We start from the raw sequence: 18,756 nt of genomic DNA, 5'->3' as shown, positions 1-18,756 counted from the left end.
CCTCTACCTTCAGCCGATGAAGTTTGTCTGCATTGTGATGTGAAGACAGGAAGAGAAAGGATTATTTTTGCTACGCAGACATTTGTTTCTAGTGAGGACTGTGACTTTCTTCATATAATAGATGCATTGTTAAATATGTTCACATTACGTACCTATGTTTATTAAACTCCAATGGTACGGCGTTCTCGAGTCATCCATTCCACAAATACTGCTTGTGCATTCTAAGGCCAAGCTGGGAAGAAAAAAAGATGGAAAAGTCGTTGTCCTTGCTGCAAGGAGTTTAGAGTCGAAAAGCTGTAACTAGAAAAATGGATGTTGACCGGTGACACACTGTCGACTTTGTTTTCTGGTTTCCCTAGCGTGAGCATAAAGGCAAAGCCTTTTCAGAATGTCTGACAAGGTTCGGGGACAGAGTACTTCCAAGAGAACTGTTAGAACTGTGAGGGCAGCAGTATGGGGGGTACAGAGTTGTGAGAGAGAGTGCCCCGCATACGCTCTAGAAGGAGTTCTGAAGGAAGTCCCATCTTTCTTTTGTTTTAGATGAGAGCATATAAATGTTCCTTATTACCTTATATCTGGATATACTCTTCAGTCTGCTCTTAAAATATATTTTCTTATATGACTATATATATATATATATATATATATATATATATATATATACACACATATCCTTCCTTCCTCCTTTTGTGAACAGGCAAAACTTGTTTTTTAATTAAGCATTACTAAGCATTCAGAATATATTCTTAAAGACAGTATGGATCCCTTCAGTCCACTGTTACACAAGGTAGTAATAATTTCTTTACTAGTTTATGAGCAATGTCCCTCATGTGCCTGCAATCCAAGGGAAAAAACGTGTTATGACCACAGTTATTTCAGTGTTATTGGGCAGTTAGAATCTATTAAGGATCTTAAAAAGGCATATATCTTGACACTGAAATGTGCACTTATTCTTATCTCTATAAAGTGTCACCGTGTGGACAAATAGTGGGGAAGGATAAAAGGAGCATTCCAACACACATCAAGTAGTGTGTGTGTGTGTGTGTGTGTGTGTGGTCTGTGTGCGTGTGTTTAAAATTGGATACACATTAACAATGCAGAAACGGAGAATATATGGTGAGTTATAACCAAGAAAGGATGCATTATATGGGCACACAGCCATAACTGTTTCTGTTACTAAAAAAGCAGACAACCCTAAAGGTATTGATACCTGTCAACATCATGTAAGTTTAAAAATATAAAAATCATACACATACTGCAAATTTTAATCACGGCAATGGGTTTGGAAATCATTTTGTTCGAGATGGCTGTGAGGTTTAAATTAAGTGAAATAAAGTACATGAGAATGTAAAACAATTTCTGGGAATATTGTCATCTTCCCTTCTTTTATTTATATAATAAACAGAGGATCGTTATTTAACAGAGAAAATGTTTTTTAGTGATACAAAGAACAAATAAGGCTCTCTTGTGTTAGGGCACACATTTGCCGAGCACAGAAGAAAGTAAATGTGTTTGACGTCACTGACATTCTCTTGGACAGTTCATGTGCCTGCATCATAAAGCTCCAGGGGCTACTAACTTTTGTCCTAGGAAAGTGACCCAGTAAATCTTCAGAGAAAACCTTTTTATCTTTTTCAGTTACACCCGCCTGACTGTATAGATCCTGCGTTATTTGAACAGGAGGGAGGTAGAGGACAAGTGCAAAATGCTTCTTACCTCCAGAGGAAGACAGACACATTCTTCTTTCGTTACAAACGCTTGATGGCGTTAACCAAACATCACATGGGAGACCATCGCTCACTACTGCCCAGTACAAAAAGGCACTTATCATTTTTGGTGAGAGGAATAAATGGTCTACTCTAATCACCCATCTAACCGCCATCTCAAGCCTCTCAACAGGCTAGAATAAAAAGACTTCTTTTCTAAGATAGAGACAAAACTGATGAAGCCATTTGTACTAAATGATGAATGAGCCAATATTAGACTCTTCTGAATGGATCCACTAGTTCCCAAACAATTAAAGACGGAAATTCTAAACAGTAAAATAGGAAAAAAAATTCTCTCACAGTACAAAAATGAATCTATAAAAAATAAAAATGAATGAATGAATGAATGAATGAATGAATGAATGAATGAAGAAGTCCTGGTAGATGATATTTGTGCTCAGGAATTTAAAGGAACTTACAAACCAACTCTTCTTAAATAAGCTCTGAATGAAGAAGTGTTTTCAGGCAAATGAAGTAACATTATAAATTGAGTTGGATTATTATATTTGATTTTATAAAGATCAAAAGAGAAATTGATATAAATAAAAACTAATATTCTTAGCCTTAAAAATTGAATTTTAACTTTTGAAGATTAGTGAAAATAGTGATAAAGTTAGTTGTAAAATTATTTGTTGTGTTTACTAATAAATCAGAAGCTCTAGATTAAATACTATATCTGAAAATAAGTCTTTGAAGTTATGATGTGATGTGGCCCAGATCAACTCACAGCTCACAGAAATAGAATGTAAATTTTTATAAAACACAATAATTTCCTTTCCTTAAATTTCAATGTAAAATTGTTGAAAACATTGATTAAAATCGTAACACAAATTGAATGACCTAAAGCAATGTATGTAAAAAGAAATAAACATGAAAACAATGCATTTTAACAATCTTTGATTAAATTTGAGATAGCAAAAAAATAAATAATGTGTTCAGTAATATGGGATTTATTAGGGAAGTTCTAAATAGTGATCCTACAGTAACATGAGATCACCCTTCTGTGTATAGTTCACAGGCAACGCCGGAGTTTCTTCTGAGACTTAGTGTGTAGAAATACTGAGAGTTCACAAAATTCAGCCTAATATTTTAAAGTAACTGCTTATTTCCTGACACACGGGATGATTTAAAAAGGCTTATAGTAAGACACACAATTTCTGAAGGACTAATTATGCACTTAAGCTGAATTTGAAAATTTCAAATGAATTTATACTTAATGCCACATCCTATTTAGTGAAACCTGTTTGAAATACATTGTATTGTGAATATATATTGAATGAATTGATTTCACATTTGTGCAAAACATTTTTTATACTGCATTAAACTTGAAATAAATAAAACTCCAAAATTTTAAAGTGGTACTAATCATTCAAGGCATAAAATGATTTTTTGCTTCAAATACGTATGTTTATAATACCATAAAACTTCTTTAATTGGTAAGCTGATATATATACTGGTTTTCATAAATTTCAATTGTCGATAAATCTTTATGACTATTCCTGGTAGGACATAAAGATATACCGGGATTTAGAATGTCTATGTGCTAATCAGCACATGGAATGATACAGAACATGGTTCCTATCCTGGAGGATATGTATTTTTTTTAATATTAAGCAACCTTTTCTCTTCTATAGAAAATGTTTGATTTTGAGCTTTACTGGAAATCAAAAGGGCTGGTGTTGTCATTACACCATCTTGGGGCTGTACTACCTTTGATCGCAGTAAAAATGCAGTTGCAAATTCCAACAACAGCAACAACAAACCCTAGTATTTCCTGTCTCCATATAATCAATGGAGGCTCATAATTTAACAGAGAAACAATTAGGAGAGATATAAAAAATAAAGTTCTTTTGTGTATTAGAATTGTATTAGAATACACATGTTTGCAGAGAATAGAAGAAATGTGTGTCAGACATCACTCACATTCTCCTGGGAAGTTTGTATGCCCGAATCATAAACAAGAGACACTAAACTAATGGCAGCGTATGATGCTTCCAAGACGTCACTTGGGTGTTGTTGCCCAGACCTGAATGTGTGAAGGCAGGTTACCTCCTACTAGTCACCGCCTTGGGTAGAGGAGTGAACAGGCATTCTTCTGAATTAACAGGAACAGAGTTGGTTCCCCGACTTCTGGTTATATTTCTCTTCTAGGTGATGACAGAAAAACCACACTATGGTAGTGAGAAACAGTGGCATGGAGAATTATAGGTTAAAATTCTTGGGAATTATATGAATTCCATGTTTGCTCAGCGAAATTATTTCACCAATTCACATTTTCATAACTTCGTTTCTTATTAGACTCATCTAATCAATTTATTTGGACACATACTTGGAAAATAATGACAATGGAAATGCAACTAACACATGTTCTTTTCCTACAATATAGAAGTGATTTTGTGTTATTTAGCACGTTTTTATTTCCCAACTTTAAACTGACCCTTTTGTATACTAGCACTAGAAATAAGATTCTACAATCCCATTTCTGCAAATCCAATGGATTCTTGTTAGGTTTTCTCAGCGAGTGCTAAAGGTGGCTAGAAGCCTGGACAAGAGAGAAAACATGCTTCCCTCTATTTGCTTCCTATTCCTGATAATATGATGATAGCCATTGCTCTTTATCTTGGGAGTTCAGTTACTTCTAGATTCCAGGATGTTCCCCCCCCCACACACACACATACTTTTCCAGACTCAGTTTACTCTCTTCCTTCAAAACTACCAACACTAGTTGGCTGTCAATCCCTTCTCAGAAATCTGATTTCAGTTCTTTGGAGAGCCTCCCTGGGGCTTCTAATGCACAAGAACCAGCTACAGATACCCTCCCCTTACATTACCCTCTTTTTAGGGATCCTCTTAGTGATTCTAACTCCTTAGGGTCCTGCTCAGAGCCTCTGAGACACAGTTGTAGCCAGGCAGCCTCCCTTCCTCAGAGGGATGAGTCTCAGGTCTGTTGGCCCACTGCTCCAAATTTCTAAGTTCTAATAACTCCACCATTTTCTCTTTGTTCCCCAGTGCTGGGCCTGGCTGCTCTTACCTGTATTTTTCATCTCCATATCACCTGAGTGTTTCTATTTTGCCTCTTTTGTATTCCAGAGCCTGTCTAGCCAATTCCTTATATGGAATTCTTTGCATTAAAGTAAGTGATACTGCTTCAGTATTTCTTGACCTGGGTAAGTAACACTTCCACCCAGGTAAATTTTTGTGTAAGGAATACAAATTCTCTTTTTAAAATGCCTCCATAAGCTGACACCAAAAAAAGAATCCACACAGCCAAACTATGAAATTAATGTAGGAATCCTGGATGACAGATATGTACTGAAGTCAGATTTCATCCTGAGGGCTTCTGTCAGATCCTAGAGATCTTATGCTTCCACTTTGCTGTTGCTTGGGAATAGAAATGGGATGTATAGCCTAGGGGTCAGCTGAGGAAGGGAGTCCAGTAGGATACCTGAACATAAATCTGGGACCCAAGTGTCACACTTAGCTGAGAAGGAAGGATGAGAAATAATCCAATCTTGAAGAAAGGGTCAGCAAAGAGTTACCTGCCCCAACTTGACACTGGCTTGCAGGGGAAATACTATTCCCATAGAATTCATGATCTTAAACTGGCCCTCATGCAGCTTTGCTTTCTGAATTCATGATTCACAGCCAGAAAAGTCTCAAGTAAATAATTTAATTTAAATTGAAATAGTGGTGCCCCGAAGGGAGTGGCATTGTGAAAATAGATACTGGGTGGAGGAACTCAATTTCAACCCATGTGAAAAACACTGCCAAAGAAAATATCAGTCAATAATCATAAAAACAGAACATACACACACATAAATAGAACACTGTGAATGAGAGCCAGTATCAGGCAATAGAAAAGATACCAGTAAATACTTCAAGTATTGTAATTACCAGATACAGATTATAAAACAATTTTATATAACACAAGTCTAAGGAAATAACATGGAAACTTGAAAATTCACATGATGCAAACATAAATTAAAAGATTAAAAATAGTTCTTTCAAAACAAACACATTATAACTAATATAAGCTATTCAAGGGACAGATTAGGTCTAGTGAAGAAAGAAATAGTGTGAAAATTACCTGGAAGGTAGTGAAGAGAGACACAGAGGAAGAAATATGGATAGAGTCTAAGAGATATGGAGGACAGAATGAGATGGCTCAAACATTCACATAACCAGAGTTCTAAAATGGAGTAATAGGTAAGGGAGGTGGCGAAGTCTGAATAAATTATGGTAAATTGCTCATAACTGATGAAATACACAGACCCACATATTCAGAAATTCAAACAGAACCCAAACAACACAAATGAAAGAAATTCATACCTAAATAGTGATCAGCAAACAAACTGAGAAGATTCTTAAAATACTTTTATTAATAATAATATGATTTTAAAGGTAGACTGGTAAAACAATAAAATGCCAATTAAATTGATATTTGGCACCATATTGTGTTGAAAGAATAAACAGAACCGTATATGTAAAACAAAAGCTAAATTTGCTGTTTCTAATTACATACCTAGAAAAACAGTTTTTTAAGAACAAGTATGTAATATTAGTATGAAAAATAAAACACAAGAGTTGACCACCAAGAGAATTTCCCTAATGTGAATTTGAAAATAGGGATGAGAGGCAAAAGAAAAATGATCCAGATGAGCGAATGGTATTCTTTGTAAACCTGAACAAATTTTGACTACTTAAAAACAACAATATTTTATTTGAGGGTAAAGAAGGATATAGGTAAATTATGGACGGGAGTAACACATATTTGGAATTGGATAATCCTAACTAGAGTATTTTAAGATCCTTATATCACACAGGTATTTTATATATCAAGTTGACTGGGCCACAAGATGCCAGATACTTGCTGATACACTATTCTAGCTGTATCTGTGAAGGTGTTTCTGAATGAGATTAACATTTAAACTGGTAGACCAAGTAAAGCGGATGGCTATCCCCAGTGTGGGTGGGCTTCACCCAATCAGTTCGATGCCTAAATATAACAGAAGTCTGAGTAAGGAAGTTCACTCTCTCTGCCGGATTGTCTCCAACATGGGACATCAGTTTTCACCTAACTTTGACTTGAACTTGGACTGGAACTCAGGCCATCAGCTGTCCTGATTCTCAGGTGTTTGGACTCAGACTGGCACCTACAACATTGGGCCTCCTAGTTCTTAGGCTCAGGTTTAGACTACAGCTATACCATTACTGTCCCGGGTCTCCAAGTCACTGACTGTAGATCTTGGGACTTCTCACCCTCCATAACGACATGAGCCTATTCTGTATAATAAATCCTCAGATATGTATCTAGATTATATAACCACTATATATATAGTGTATATATATACATACACATACACACACACAACATTCATATATACAGAAATGTGATTAAGTATGCTTGTCATATAACTAATAACTAAAAGATCCACCATGTAACTTCTAAAAAGTAAAAAAATAATTGAATGAGAAAGAAGTGTCCAAAGGAAACCAAAACAGGGGGGTAAAAAAAAGAAGCACAATATCAAGTCAAATAGAAAATACATAGTAATTTGATGTAGTTCAATCCCACTATATCAATAATCAAATATAATGGACATGGAATAAGCATTCCAGTTAAAGGAAAGCTTGACACACCTAAAACAAAACACAGTTCATTGAGAGTCAAAGGACTGATGAACAAGCCAGGCAATTACTAAGGAAATGTAGAAACTGTATTAACACCAAACAAAATGGACGCATGGCAAAAACTGTTATTAGAGATTAAGAGGGATATTACATAAAGATTAAATATTCAATTTAATAGATATTATAATAATTCTAAATTGTATGCACACAATAATATAACTTAAAATCTATAGAGTGAAAACCAATATAACTACAAGATAAAATTAAATGCTTTCCTATCATCATTAGAGATTTGCCATGGTCCCTCAATAATTGACTTGACAAACTGACTAAAAACGAGTAAGAGCTGAATGGTACAATGAATATTAATCATAAAACGGACATTCATAGAAAAGTACACTCAAACATTAGATAATACATATGCAATATTTTTTATGTAAAAAGTAAACGTATGCTGACCTTACAAATTTTAAATGACATACAGAACACATTATTTGCATTACTGGCATTAAAATAGAGATTTTAAAACATAATAACAAAGGAAGACAGTTATGTTAGGAAAAGCAAAACCATATCCTTAAAAAAAATCATGATTCTAATAAAAACAATAATATACACTAGAAATTAATTTGAACTAACGATTATACAATTATACTGACAATTATACAACAATTATACTAACAAGAATACTATGACTAAAATTTATAAGACATAGCTAAAACAGATGTTAGAACAAAATTTATTGTCTTAAAAGTTTAAATTAGAAACAACAAAGTATTTAGGAAACAATAAGCTAAGTATTTAATTTCTTCAGAAATTTTAAAATAAGCAACAGATTAAGACCCAGAAAAACAGAAATAAGTAATAAAAAATAATCTCAGCAGTTAATGAAATGGAAAACAAAATATAAAAATTATCCAATAGTGAAAAATGATTCCTCTAATGGTACTAAATAAAGTCAAACTTTGTTATATTAAAAGGAAAAAATAAACAGTATTAATGGAGAGGTTTCATAACTACAGAAAATATAGAGATTAATTTGTTAATACCAGGTTTACATAATAAGGTAAAAAAATAGGATGATTGATAATTTATAAGAATATAATTTATCAAAATTGAGGTAAGAGATAACACAAACATGAGTATTCCTATATCTCTGAAATCAATTAAGATGGTTAAAAAAAAAATCTTCCCACAAGAAGACACCGAGGCTTAGATAAATTCAAGAGTGAGTTCTACCAAATTTTCTAATAGCATAAACAAATATATCAATTCATTTTTATAAGACTAACTTAACTTGACACCAACTAAGCTAAGAACAGTAAAATAAAAAGATAGAAGTTAATCTCACTCAAGAACATAGAAGCAATAATCTAAAATATTAGCAACCCAAATACAGTTATTCATTAAAAGTGGAACTCATTAAAAGTGGAACACATCATATCCAAATTGCTTCTACCGCAAAAAATGCAGAGTTGTTTCAAAGGTTAAAAGTGGAATGGTGTAACTCATCATATTCACATCTTAGATATGAAAAAACATATGACTTTGCAATAGATGTGTAAAACTCTTCAGTGAAATTGTATATACCTTTATGATAAAGTGTTAACAAGCTACAAATACACTGAAAATCCCCTAACTTTACGGAAATTATCTACTAAAACTGTTACAGTCATTTATTTAATAATGTAATACAAAATCTCTAGTAACAAAGCTCAACCCAACATACTCCATGGAGAAGTGGGCTCTATGGCTATCTAGGAGCATGTGCCCTGCAGAGTTTAAATTTGGCTTCCTCAGCATCCTTCTGGAGGGGACAGGAACCCAAGCTCAGAAGTGCTATGGAGTTAGTGCCTTGTTAGTGCCTATGTCTAGAGACATCTTGCATGACTTTTATTTTGAACTCCTGGCCTGCTTAATACGGCCCCAATTTCATGTGCTTACACTCTTTTCCTGTCTCACTTGCTGCCCCCGACACTGGGGCTGTCATGGGATTACATTCCACCTCCCAATAAAGCAACAGAATCCATGTTTTTCTATTTTCTGTGGGAGTCAGCAAAAACATTGCTCACCAGTAAAATGGATGTACATAATGAAATACTACAGAGCAAATAAAACCAAACGAACTTCAGTTTAAAGGATAAACATATGAATGTGAAAAACAATGTACAATGAATGGGCATGTTGCAGAAAGATACAAGCAGTATGTTTCCATTTATATAAATTTCCTAAATAGATAATATTAAGCAGTGTAATTTTTACAAATACAAATTCTGTTGGAGAAATACTTTTTTAAGCAAGGAAAGGATTAAAATGAAATTTAGCATAGTGGCTATTCTATATGGGGTAGGGAGGAAATATGAATGGAGAGAAGAAACACAAGGACTTTCAAGAAACTGATAAAGTTTCTTCCTTGGTCTGAGTGTTCATTTTGTTATATTTGTAGGTTGTACAAATATCCATTTATTCCCTATCCCCTTAGGACTTTGTATTCCCATGCCTTCTGTCAACTTCTTATTGAAACTTCCTGCAACTGTTTCAACAGGGGATTCTCTGACGTGAGCTGAGCACGCCGTCTACCTACATGGCAGGCCTGAGGTGCCAGGAACTTTATTTCGGCAAAAGCATTGCTTTCACAAAGCCCATTAAGAACTGGAAGATGTTCTACACCTCTCAAGTGAGGAAAATCTAAGATAGTTCTATCCATATTCCATTATCCAAGCAGGATTCAACCTGTTGTTACCCACAGCAAACCTCTTCATGTAGCTCCAATGTACTGACATGAGAAGTCCCAAGTGAAACCAGCTGAAAAACCAAGCAGCAGGTCTCACACAGAACTGTGAAATATAATAAATGGAAGTAAGTCACTACTTTTGGAGTGGTTTGCTACACAGTAAACTAGGCTAATATACCTTTCTTCTTGCTCTCTTGGTCCCTTTGTCATGCAGGTGCTTCTTGTTTCGACCTTCCAAACAACCTGCACTCTAATCTAGTTTTAGAATTTACCTTTAGGGTAGCCCAAACCTAAACAATATAATTAAATGTTGAAATAAAGTCAAATCAATATAAAATGTGATGTCACACTATTCAATTGTCACATACACATGCATACACATGCATAGGCAAAACAAAACAAAACAAAACAAAACATGAGGAATTATTATCCCTTTTTGGGGGGGGATAAGAAATAGAGCTTGGTGAATAGAAGTCCTTTGCTAATGGGTACAAAATAAGATGATGGCATTGACATATACTGTGCAGAAGGGTATATGTTGTAGATATTTCTATCCGTTTTTATATCTAAGTTATCATTCTTATTTTCTGTCCTTTTATCAGCAGTGATAGAGACAGGAAACATGGGCTATTGGAAACTTGTTCTTTATTATTTTTGCAAGCCTCTGTCTTAGTTCATTCAGGCTGCAACCAAATACCATAGATTGGATGGTTTATAAGCAAAAGCAATACATTTCTCTGTCCAATATTGGGGCTCCAGCAGATCCAGCATCTGGTGAGGACCCACTTCATGATTTGTAGATGGCATCTTCTTTCCATATCCTCACATGGCAGAAGTGGTAAAAGATCTCTCCGGCATCTCTTTTATAAGATCAGTAATCCATTCATGAGGGCTTCACCCTCATGACCTAATCACCTCCCAAAGGCCCACCTCCGAATACCATCAGGTCCTGCTGGATATTAGGTTTTGATGTATGAATATTAATTTGGGGGCAAGGCACAAACATTCAGTCTGCAGCACCTTTTTTCTTTAAATCGTATATGAGTAAATGTTGGTCATACTAAAGGATCAGATCTTATAGAACTATGGTCATAAAAACAAGACAAGGTTTAGGGAAAAAAGATTTTGACTTTTGTGTATGTTACTGCTTTTGAAATGCACGAATGGGCTGAAAATTTTGTTCTTTAGAGAAATTCAACATAGGACAGGTTTCCATCCTTATGAACAGGTCACAAACATAATTTCCAGAGGTAAAAAAAAAAAAAAATATATATATATATATATATATGATATTTTTTATCTCTTTAAGCCTAAGAAACAATATAGTAAGTCATTTTCTCATCTATTAATTCACATTTGTCTTTAATTTCTCTCATTCCACATAATAAAGAGGATGCCCAATAGATATCTTACCTATTACCTGACACTGACAGGGTGAGTATTTACTTTTCTTAACAGAGAATTTAACCACTTTAGTGAACTATTTTTCTGTCTGTGAACTGTTTGCTATAATTTTCTAATAACTTTAAAGTATGTTACTTTGAAATAAAATTAATAATTATTGCAAATATTTCTATGTATCTTAATATGCCATTTCATACACCTTTGAAACTCTACACAGATTTCAAGTCCATTTTAAGAATGTTTCCTGCAATATAGTTTGAAACTTGGATAGCTGGTCTTTGAAATATATAAATTATAGAAGGAGAAAATCAGCATAGTTTTCTTTTCCTGGGAAGTGGAGCAGTTAATATTCAACATGAAATGTCTAATCTTTAAATACATTATAATCTAACTGCTTAGGATAATTTTTGCTTTAATACCTTAAGAGTCTGCAAAGCCTGAAGGATGGGATTATTAAGATGGAATTTTAATGTCAAAATTATCAGAGAAGTGAACATATTGCTAGTGTTCATAAAAATTGTATTCAATTTCTGTATGATTTGTTCAAATAAGAGATGAGAATATATTTGATTATAGCTAGTAAGTAACCCAAAATTTGATCAGATGACTGGAGGTCACTGCTACATAAGGGCTGTCAGCCTCCGAGGTGAGACTATTTAAGAGCTGAATTTACTCTAATATATGAATGTACCTGCAAAGATATGCAGAAAAATATAGTTATGAAGTAATTAAATTGTTGGAATATTTTCTAGTGAAAATAGTAAGAAAAGGAGTAAGAATATTAAAAAAATGAATGTAAATGATGATAATTTCTGTAGAAAACAATGCAGAAGTGTAGAAACAAGTTCCTAGTTTTCATTTTTTTAAAGATTTGGGATAACTCAAAACTAACATACGCACAACGGATTTCTAAAAAATTCTGTTTTTATTTAGCAGAACTTTATTAGCGTGCAGATGAATCTATGATATGGAATTTACTGCGGAATACCGACTGGTATGAAAAGCACGAACAAGATAGCATTTAACTGCACTATTTTAGGTAATTGTTTTAAAGCAAATACATACTTTGCAGTATTTTTTATAATCATGCTTGTCAGTTTCTTAAGGAGGATTATCCCTGTAGCAATACAAACTTTCCCTTCTACATTATCAAATACCTACAATGATGTGCTCATACATAATCATCGACGACTATTAATAGAAACTATAATAAGCAATCAATAGTCATTCAAACTTACAATTATAATTTTTTATTCCACTGATGGGGGGGCTGTAGAAACTTGTCTTATGTATTGGCCTTAAGATACAAAAGCTCAGTAGGTACTCTTCTTAGAACAATGCACATTTGTAATTTATGAATGTTCTTTTATATTCTTATAGATATAAATATACAGTTACATTTTCCCTTTTCCCCAGTGCTACATAATTATAACTTGTAATATGTAAATATTTATGAATTCACAGGATGTTCGCTAGGAGAGAAGAATGTTATACTTGCAGATTTGTCTAGTATTTGCAGAATTCAGATCTTATTATTAGGCTTTATGTTGTATTGCAAAATATAAAAATACATTGTTATAAATATGACTTGTCTAGAAAATATACCATCTGGTGGTTCTGTTGAGATTTGAGAATTATCTCAAAATCATTTATTGTTAGAAATAGACATTACAATATTGGTCGAGAATTTTACTCCCTTTATTTTTGTGTAAGTAAATGGAGGACATAATGTCCTGTATTCTAGGTGATAACATATAGTTCAAACATTAATATCATGAGCTATTAGAATTTATAGAACTTTACAGATCATTTAGACAGAAATGGCACACCAATTGATTGGCATTGGTTGTCTAAAATGCAATTTAAAGGATTCTATCAGGGTAATAGATTAAAGGATACCTATAGTCCGGTGAGGAAGATTGGCTGGCTGAGAATATATGCCTTAGGTCCCAGATGGGAGCCTTGTAACAAGCATGCTGTGTACTCTCTTCCCTTACTTAGTTTGAATTTAAAGATCACTACAAGCTGGTCAAAAATGAAGATTCCAACCCCTAAAACATCATTGAGTTGTCAGATCTGCTTTTTTTTTTTTTTTACATTTATTTATTTATTTCAAAGGGAGAGAGAGAGAGCGTGTATGAGCAGGGAGAGGAACAGAAAGAGCTGGAGTCTAGCTGACTGCCCTCTGAGCAGAGGACCTGACTTGAGGCTCTATCCCAGGACCCTGAGATCATGATCTGAGCCCAAATCAAGAGTCAATTGTTTAACCAACTAAGCCACCCATGTGCCCTAACAGAGATCTACTTAATATTTGTCTGCATGTTGGCTCAAAAATCTGATTCCTATAACTTTCTCCACTTAAGCCTAACCTATTATGCATTTCAAGCATGAAAACTTTTAGATATCATAAGATCAGCATTCTTTTTCCCTTTAGATATTTCCCTTTCCCAAATCAAAAGTCATTAATTGCTCCAGCATCTTTACCATCTCTGTAGTTTGTTCAAGTCCTTCTTAAAGTATTACTACCAGAACTAAATTTTCAAGATGATATCTTAACTGTATGAAGTAAAACAATGATTTCTCTTAATGAAAACACAACACTTCTATTTAATGCAATAAAGAATCCCATGATCTGTTTCGTGGTGTTTTCATCCGCTGGGATCACAATGCAGTTGCCATTGAGAACAATATTTAGGGTTTTTAAATGAATCATTCCTTTCTGTTCCAAATATTAGGTGTTTGCTTATTTCTTCATCTGATAAAAATGATAACCACATTTTCATGATTGTTCATTATTAGTCAATGACTGCACTGTACATTTTATCTTGATTCAATTATTTAAAATCCACCGTAGCCCTAATTTTATCTACAGCAACAATAAGAAAGTCACAAGAAGCTGAGGACCCTGCCTGAAGATGTGACCACAATACATTTAACCTTTTTAGATTTATTTCGTTAGTTTGGAACAACTCATCTTTTTGAGTTTTTACTTAGTAATTATGTTAGCCTCTCTTAGGAGACAAGAAACACATACCCTGAGTTTATCTTAGATATTGGAGATTTATTTTAAGTGCACTTGAAGGAAATGTTAAGTGGAAAACCGAGAAGTTCTACAACAAGCCTCTTAGAGAAAAAGGAAAGTTTCTGCAGATATTCAAGAGCCTAAGTGTCTCAGCTATAATCTCCTTTAGCTTTACAGGAGAATGTCCTGTGCTCATCATCATTCTTGGGAAGGACTTCCTTTCTTCCTTAGAATATGATATGATATGATGGTAACTCAGGTGTTTTCTGTCTCTGCTGCTGCGGCTGTGGAATAAGAAACAAGGATGCTCTCTTACTCTGCCTGAACGCTTTTAACTACTTGCAACTTAATATCATAATGCATTTTTTATACTTTAAACATGACTTTTATTTTTATTTTTATTACACAAATACCTGTTCATAGTAGAAGTAATAGTACATAAAAATAATTTTAAAAAGAAAGAAAAGAAAAGTCACCCATGATCTTACCACCCAGAGGTAACCATTAATATTTTGGAGTATTTTTATCCAGTCTCAGATAAAAAACAAGCAAACTTTTTGTTTTTCACCAAAGTGTGTAAAAACTGGCCTTACTAGATATAATTTTTAGCTTGATTGTTTTTCCCCACTTAGGATATAAGGAGTATCTTTCCATGTCAATAATAGCACAGTACTTGATCCTGGTGATCTTACTAAACACTGTCCATTTATTTCCTCTTGAATTGTCCCCTAAACCTTAAAGTAGGCAATATTTTAATGCTCAAATCACAAAAGAAAACAAAAATTGAGGCCTGGAGAGTTTAAACAACTGACACATCATTGAATAGGCAGGACATTTCTGAATCTGGGTTCCCATTCAGGTTCAGTTTTGAACTGTAGGTCTAGCTCACTGCCTCTCTTCTCTCCCATTCTGCTGGCAGGGATGCTGTCTCTGTGTCCTAGGTTCACATTCCAAAGGTATTTCCTACGTTATTGTCAAGTCCTTACTCCTCAGTGATCCCAGAGAACTGGAGATGTTGCCAAATGCCTTGCTTGAGTGAAAATATAAACCGTGTGTGGCATTTCTTTGATCCACCAGTTTAACAAATCTGTCAGGAAAATAAATCACATTAGTTTAAACAAAAATGTCCTAGTAACATATCAAAACATCGGCAACATACATATCTGAAAATTCATGATATAATTTTGTGGAAGAGCCCTCCTACTTATCCTTTTTGAATATAGAATCCACACATCCCCTTTTATGTAAATGAGAGCATTTACCCAGTTTTCTCTTGTTTTATCTCTCATTTTCCATGATTCCCAGAATGTCATTTATGAAGACTCTCAGGTTGCGTACATTTTCAGTGCGCTCACAAGCAGTGTTTCTCTGCCCAGAAACCATCAGCTCTTTTTGAAGTAGCTGCTCTATTACCAGCACTTTATCTGTCACATTCTCTCCTTTTCAGTTTTGAGATTGTTTTAAATATTTCTCTACAGATTGATATTCAGTTGTCTCTAATCACTGTTAAAAACCAAGCTGCCCTATGTGCTCACATACTTATAAGAAAACAAACAAACAAGCAGCTTTTTTGTGACGGGTTTGCTGCCAGAACACAGGTGTCATGAAAAACACCACTAAACCTAAACCAGGTGGGAAAGGAAAAGACTCATATCAACATCGTCGTCATTGGCCACATAGATTTGGGCAAGTTGACCACTACTGGTCATCTGGCCTACAAAGATGGTAGGATCAACAAAAGAACTATGGAAAAATTTGAGAAGGAGGCTGCTGAGATGGGAATGGGCTCCTTCAAGTATGCCTGGGTCTTGGATAAACTGAAACTGAACATGAACATGGTATCACCATTGATAACTTCCTGTGGAAATTCAAGACCAGCAAGTGTTACCTGACCATCATTAATGCCCCAGGACACAGAGACTTTATAAAAAACATGATTATAGGCACATCTCAGGCTAACTGTGTTGTTCTGATTGTTGCTGCCGGTGTTGGTGAATTTGAAGTTGGTATCCTCAAGAATGGGCAGACCCATGAGCACACACTTACACACAGTGCTTATACACTGGATGTAAAACAACTAATTGTTGGTGTTAACAAAACAGATTCCACTGAGCCACCCTACAGCCAGAAGAGATAGGAGGAAATCATTAAAGAAGTCATCAATTACATTAAGAAGGTTGGCTACAACCCCGACAGAATAGTACTTGTGCCAATTTCTGGTTGGAATGGTAACAACATGCTGGAGCCACGTGCTAATATGCCTCTGTTCAAGAGATGGAAAGTCACCCGTAATTATGGGAATGCCAGTGGAACTGCTTGAAGCTCTGGATTGCATTCTGCCACCAACGCATCCAAACTGACAAGCCCTTGCATTCCCCCCTCCATTATGTCTACAAAATTGGTGGTATTGGTATTGTGCCCCTGGGCTGAGTGGAGACTGGTGCTCTTAAACCTGGCATGGTGGTCACTTTGCTCTAGTCAATGTTACAACTGAAGTACAAAGTCTTTTGAAATGCACCATGAGGCTTTGAGTGAAGCTCTTCCTGGGGACAATGTGGGTTTCAATGTCAAGAACATATCTGACAAAGATGTCCTTTGTGACAATGTGACTGATGATAGCAAAAATGACCCACCAATGGAAGCAGTTGGCTTCACGGCTCAGGTGATTATCCTGAACCATCCAGGCCAAACCAGCGCTGGATAGGCACCTGTGCTGGGTAGTCACACAGCTCACATTGGTCGCAAGTTTGCTGAGCTGAAGGAGAAGACTGATCATCATTCTGGAAAAAAGCTGGAAGATGGCCCCAAGTTCTTAAAATCTGGTGTTGCTGCCATCATTGATATGCTTCCTGCCAAGCCTATGTGTGTTGAGAGCTTCTCCGACTATCCTTCTTGAGCCATTTAGGTGTTTGTGACATGAGACAGATGGTTGCTGTGGGTGTCATGAGAGAAATAGACAAGAAGGCAGCTAGACCTGGCAAGGTCACCACGTCTGCCCAGAAAGCTCAGAGGGTTAAATGAATCTCATCCCTAGTACCTGCCACCCCAGTCTTAATCAGAAGTAGAAGAATGGTCTCAGATCTGTTTGTGTCAACTGGCCATTAAAATTTAATAGTAAAAGACTTGTTGTTAATAATGCATTGTAAAACCTTCAGAAGGAAAGGAGAATGTTTCACGGACCGTTTGTTTTTTGTGGGTGTGTGGCAGTTTTAGGTTATTAGTTTTTAAAATCCATACTTTTTAGGGGTCCCTGGGTGGTGCAGCCAGTTGAGCGACTCTTGGTTTCAGCTTGGGTCATGATCTCAGGATCATGAGCCCCGTGTTGGGCTCCACGCTCAGTGTGAAGTCGGCTTGGGATTCTCTCTTCCTCTGCCCCTCCCACTCATGTGTGCATGCTTGTGTGCTCTCTCTCTCTCTAGAGTAAATCGATAAATCTTTTTCAAAATTAAAAAAAATAAAATCTGTACTTTTTAGTGGAAACAACTTGACCAAAAATCTGTCACAGAATTTTGAGACTCATTAAAACAAGAGTTTCATGAGAAAAAAAAAAAAAACAACCAACCCAAAAAACAATTGTGTCACGCATGCATGTTAAATTTTGATCAGTGCTCTCAAATTGTCTGGTAGATTGTATCACTTTATTCTACCTATAATAGTGCATTAATGCTGTATGCTTTTGTCCCACCTTTGAAAATAGGATTTTAAATGATTTTCTTATTATATACTACTATATGTATTCTATGCATTTATGCATATATACTCTATGCTAATATATCTACATCTACCCATGTCTTTTGAATCTGTAAACAACTTAAATTCCTGTTTACTTTCCTTTTGTGTTTTTATAATTATTAATTAATTTGCATCTTTATTCTTCCTAGAACCATCCTTAGAGCCATCCTGTATTTTTATTTCTTAATTCATTCTTATTCATGGGTCCTCTTTCCATGATTTGTTGATGTTTTTATAAAAAATGTTTTAAGATACAAATGGTATATTTAGGAAGTCCATATATCTGTGCTCAAGATAAACTTCATTAATTACCAATCCAGCCAACTCTTTAGTAGCTGTCCTCATAGGTACTTGATTGAATTAAGAAAACCTTAGGAATAAAGAATGATTTTAATATAGATAAATCTATTTTTTTTCTGAATGAGGTAATAATAATGTACATTTGTGTCTCATAAAGATATCTCATA

The 18,756-nt window shown here is 34.9% G+C and overlaps 1 pseudogene; it reads left to right on the top strand.

Annotated features, from left to right (window-relative positions):
* The window catches only part of LOC123783334 (elongation factor 1-alpha 1-like), a 52,336-nt pseudogene extending 34,758 nt beyond the window's left edge, over positions 1-17,578 (top strand).
* The last annotated feature ends 1,178 nt before the right edge of the window (positions 17,579-18,756 follow it).

The sequence above is a fragment of the Ursus americanus genome, chromosome 1, assembly GCF_024610735.1.
Source record: "Ursus americanus isolate L20-20 chromosome 1, mUrsAme1.1.p, whole genome shotgun sequence".
In the NCBI taxonomy this organism is placed as follows: Eukaryota; Metazoa; Chordata; class Mammalia; order Carnivora; family Ursidae; genus Ursus; species Ursus americanus.
Note: the sequence above shows the minus strand (reverse complement) of the source record. Positions and strands in the feature narration are given on the sequence as shown.